We start from the raw sequence: 6000 nt of genomic DNA on the forward strand, positions 1-6000 counted from the left end.
GTAGCTGGGTCTCCCGGCAGCTCATCGTGGATCCCGGCTTGATCACTGACTTCCATCGTGCCCATCCTGACGAGCCTGGTCGCCGGGTGGCTCCCGTGGAGGGGGGGGTACTGTGAGGTTTCTGTCCTTGCTCACTCACTCGTTCTGTTCCTTTAAACCACCTCGCTCTGTTTTCATTTGTTTCTGTTAATCATTCAATTCCCCCATTCACACGCTTCTTCCCAGTGACGTCGTCAGAGACGTCGTTGATTGGTTCTCTCCCGTCCGCACGCTTTTCAATCACATTCCCCAGCTGTCACTGCTTCATTTGTTTCTGTTAATCATTCAATTCCCCCATTCACACGCTTCTTCCCAGTGACGTCGTCAGAGACGTCGTTGATTGGTTCTCTCCCGTCCGCACGCTTTTCAATCACATTCCCCAGCTGTCACTGCTTGTCAATCAATCAATCCCGTATTATTTATACCCCGTTTCTCCACTCTAGTTTTGTTGGATCGTTTTGATATTTCTCTGTTTGCATTCTCCGTTCCTGCTGCTGCTGCTGTTGCTCTCTGTGCTTTACCTCCAGGATATTCCAAGAAGCCTTCCTCTTGGACACCTTTTCCCCGTGGCGACGCGCTCGCTCCGCTGCTGTTCCAGCACTCATTACGCACTACGTCTGGGTGAGTTTTTTACTGACTGTCTTGATCAAATTCCGTTTTCGTGTGTTTCTATAACACTGAAGATTACCACCTTTTTTATCAGACAGTCACTCACCCAGCGATCGCCTTTTTTGTTGTTCTCACTGGGATAATATTTTTGGGACTTTACATCTCCCACTGTGTGTAGTTCACACCGAAGATATTATTCACATTGGATTGTTTTTTGGACTTCACTCTCAGTGTCTATTTTTGCACCGAAGATATTCACTTGGGATTGTGTTTTGGAACAGTGCTCACCGTGTGTATTTACACGAAGATATTCACTTGGGATTGTGTTTTGGAACAGTGCTCACTGTGTGTATTTACACGAAGATATTCACTTGGGATTGTGTTTTGGAACTTTGCTCACTGTGTGTATTTACACGAAGATTAGTTCACTTGGATAACTTTTGTATTTGGGTACAAGTCACCTCTCCTGTTCTCCTGCTCGTTCCACCTGCACCCTTGTTGACTCGCTCCCTCTCTCTCTCTCTCGGTCCCGCAACACTTCGGAGATTCTGCCGAGAGAAGTCTGCAGAGCGGCTCAGACGTCAGCATCTGCTACCCCCTACTACCACCACGGGAGAAGCTGCAGAGCAGCAGAACATTTTCCCCCTTGCTTGTGTACCTGTCCTTTTTGACTTGCCTATTCTGTGCTCATTAATTAGTCTCAATAAACAAGCCCTTGTTTTTGGCAACTCTGAATTCCTACTCTCTTGTGTCGTGCGTTTGGGGTCGGTGTCAAACCATAACACTATTGCTCCTAAAACCATATTGATGGTCACTCAATAACCCATATTTTAGTCTATTTACAAAAATAATTTCAAGTATCTGAGTACTGAGTTTTTCCTTACCTTCTGGGAGTGTTGCATTCATTTAATTAATTTATTTTACATTTTATTTTATTCTATTTTGGTTTTCCTGGTATTTTTGTCTTTGTTCTTGATTTATTGTGATGTTTCTTCTTGACTTGTTTAAAGAAGACGTGTCCGGCCCGCGTGTAGCTTTATGTCAAGCAAGCAGTGCAAGAATGCGGAAGCATTCGTCACCGCACGCCACTACGGTAAAGCGCCTTTCTTTTCAGGCCCGCTTTGGGAGCTGTCGCGCGGAAATAGGCTGTCTATTGCCATTCTCTTTGACAAACTCTAACCTTAACCAGCTCCTTAACAGCGCCTAAACTTAACCGTTCTAACCTTAACCAACTCCGAAACAATGCCTAACCTTAACCTTAACCATGCCTAACCTTAACCATAGAAAGAATATTGCCATTCTCTTTGACAAACTCTAACCTTAACCAGCTCCTTAACAGCGCCTAAACTTAACCGTCCTAACCTTAACCAACTCCGAAACAATGCCTAACCTTAACCTTAACCATGCCTAACCTTAACCGGCGAAAGAATACACGTTAAAAAAAAATCACGTTAAAAAAAAAATATTTGATGGGATTCGAACTCGCCAGCAAACGAGCCGTAGGATCGTGCGGCACCCTGGAGTAGTTGGCCTTAACGTCCATTCACTCGCTCTTAACAACGCTCCATTCCCTTAACGACCATCCACTCCCTGTTTACAAAACCATGTATTATTTTGGCCATATGTGGCGCTGTTGCGAGTTTGTGGATGCTGCGCTGCTGTATCCACATTTAGGAGAAAAAGAACAGAAGAAGAGATCCGTTTGGCAGAGCTGGAGAAAGTAGCGTTTTTCATTCAACCTGTTAAAGTTTGAAGGTGAGTTTAAACTACTAAATAAGATCCGATTCCTAAACACTGTCACAACAGCAGTCATATTGTATATTTTCAACAATACGTTTGTTTACCAATAGGTTAAACTGTTTTTTAGCGTTTGTGTTGGCAGTTTCAACAGTTGGATGTACTCGGTGAAGCTGACTGAGTCGTGTTTTGTTTCTGCACAGCAGATCTTAACGATAATACATTGTGTGTCCTATCTATCTATCTGCTATGCTTCTATTTTTTACTCCGTTTATTTGATCAGGGACAGTGCATATCAATCAACAGTTATACATTTATAAATGAATACAAATTAAAAACTGTAAATATGCCAACATTAGCAGGGTTGCTAGTTTTCAGTTGTAGTCCCTGGGCTAGATGTTTAAAGCCCAACCTCCAGGTTAAACCCTACTGATCAATTATGGGTAGTTTACATCATTGGTATATAATTATATATATATCTGTACATATCTCTTACCTACTCTTACTAGTTACACTGCTGGTCAGAATGACTTACTACCATAGTGTCTTTATACCTGTATCACTGTACATATTAATACTATATCTAAATCTGTATATCTCTTACCTACTCTTACTAGTTACACTGCTGATCAGAATGACTTACTACCATAGTGTCTTTATACCTGTATCACTGTACATATTAATACTATATCTATATCTGTACATATCTCTTACCTACTCTTACTAGTTACACTGCTGGCCAGTATGACTTACTACCATAGTGTCTTTATACCTGTATCACTGTACATATTAATACTATATCTGTACATATCTCTTACCTACTCTTACTAGTTACACTGCTGGCCAGTATGACTTACTACCATAGTGTCTTTATACCTGTATCACTGTACATATTAATACTATATCTAAATCTGTACATATCTCTTACCTACTCTTACTAGTTACACTGCTGGCCAGTATGACTTATACCATAGTGTCTTTATACCTGTATCACTGTACATATTAATACTACAACTCTGTACATACATGTAGTACTCATAGTACTAATTTATATATGTTATACCCAGTTTAACCACCTGTACAGTGTATATTACTATTTCACGTTACTGCTACATAGTCACTCTGGTTGGATGCCAAACCTCTTTTAGTTGTACTGTACTTGTGCTGCATGATGACAATACATTACAATCTGCACTGAATTAGTCACAGAATGTTTTGGGACTAGAAGGTTTACAGGGTTAACCGGCTGTCGTGTGGCAGTGAAAGGGTTAACCTTCTGTGTATTGTTGAAGGTTTAGTCCACATTGTTTATTGAACAAAAATACAACATGAAGGTTGGCCTTTAAGCCAGAAACAATAGTACTGTTACGTGACATACGATATGCAAATATACAGTAAGGAACCTGACGCAAACTTTGCCATCACAACCATTGAACTATTATAATAGTTAGGATCTATGGGTAACAGTACTGTATATTTGCATATCGTATATGTCACAAATGTAACAGTACTATATACCTGTATGTCATGTATGTCCCTATGTCATAAATGTCATGATGTCATGTATGTTGTGTGTGTCATAAATGTCACTATGAATTGAAAATAGGGGACCCTGATGTAAACAAGACAAACGTCTTTCTCTGGTCTGCATCCCCTTAACAATTGTGTGTATTGAGCCGTACTGTATTGTACCCATTCTGCAATCTGTTAAATAAAGTTTTCATTCATTCATTCAGTGAGATGCTGGAGAAGCAGCAGCAGCAGCAACAACAACAGCGGCTCCCCAAGAGGACACACAACTGCCTCGCCTGTGGTCAGCCAAAGTCCCGGTTCCTCAGAGATGGCTCCACCATCCACTTTTTTTTTATCAGACTGGAGCGGTGAGATACTGTACTTCTACTGCTCCACTAAGGTCTTCCAGACCTATGCAGCAGAAGGACTCACCAATCCCAGGATGCCATTCCAGGACTTTGTTGAGACAGAGTTTTTTCAGAGGGAGTTGGAGGCCTGGAGGGATGTCTTTATTCTCCTTTATTTTATATATCAGAGGATTTTATAGTATGTCTGCACTTTATGTGCTCATTTCATCATTCATGTATTTTACATTCTACTAAAACTGAATCAAACCATAAACAAGGTGGCCCTAAAGGATGTTAGATCCTAATGTGAAAAACTGTGATTTTATATGTCTGCTCATTTGACTTATTTCTACTTTTATCTTTACGCCCCACTATCTGCTGGGTGCATACTATAACCTTATCATGTTTTGTAACAGATTACAGAAGCATATTGGAACGTGAGGTTCTGATATGAATTGATTAATATATCTGCATTATTTTATCCCACTTTATGCTTTGCTCTTGCTGCTTGTTTTACACTGATTTTATGTTTTATTTCTTACTGATGTAAAGCACTTTGAACTGCAATCCCCTGTATGAAAGGTGCTATACAAATAAAGTTATTATTATTATTATTACTGAGACACAGTTCTTTCAGATAGATAGTTTTTAAACCAGCTCAAAGCCGTTTTACCAAGACCTATATGCAGCCAAGCCTCTGCAGTAATGCGTGATCCACAGAGTCAAACGCTTTAGACAGATCAACAAACAATGCTGCACAGTGTTTTTTCTTGTCTAGTGCTTCAATTATGTCATTTGAGACTAGCATAGTCGCTGAAGTACTATGGATCTGAAGCCTGACTGAGACTTGTTAAGAATATTATGGTCAGCTAGAAACTCTTTCAGTTTGTTTACAAGCGATTCAAAGACTTTGGCCATTACAGACAATCTGGAAATAGGGCGATAATTATTTAGGTCAGAGGGGTCTCCGCCCTTTAACAAGGGGAGAACCATGGCCGACTTCCATGAGCTAGGTAATTCACCAGATATGATATGAACATTTCCTGATGACGCTGCCATTTTAGCTCTAATTAAGAATGACAGTGACCTAGCTGACTATTATTTGGAAATCCAGTGGTTTGTAAACTGGTGCGACAATAACTGTCTGGTTTTAAATGTTAAGAAGACTGAGGAGATGGTGTTTGACCCCAGAGGTGTTGGGGACCACAGGCCTGTGGTCATCCACACACAGTCCTCCTGTGCATAAATTAAGAAACATGATTTAAGTTGACAAAAACCTCTGCCGCTACAATCTAATGATAATCTAAATATGTGCAACAAGGAGAGACGGGGACAGAATTAATGAATGAAAACTTTATTTAACAGATTGCAGAATGGGTACAATACAGTACGGCTCAATACACAAAATGTTTAAGGGGATGCAGAGCAGAGAAAGACATTTGTCTTGTTTACATCAGGGTCCCCCATTTTCAATTCATAGTGACATTTATGACATACATGACATTTATGACAAGGACATACATGACATACAGGTATATAGTACTGTTACATTTGTGACATACGATATGCAAATATACAGTAAGGAACCTGACACGAACTTTGCCATCACAACCATTGAACTATTATAATAGCTTTACTATTATAATCTAAATCTGTGCAATATTCATGTTTATTTAGTGATATTCATGTTTATTGATTCAACATAGCTGTTTATCTTTGATAATGTATGACAGGCTTTTGCCCCGACCGGGATTCG

This window comes from Notolepis coatsorum (assembly GCF_963971535.1).
Source record: "Notolepis coatsorum genome assembly, contig: SUPER_7_unloc_1, whole genome shotgun sequence".
In the NCBI taxonomy this organism is placed as follows: Eukaryota; Metazoa; Chordata; class Actinopteri; order Aulopiformes; family Paralepididae; genus Notolepis; species Notolepis coatsorum.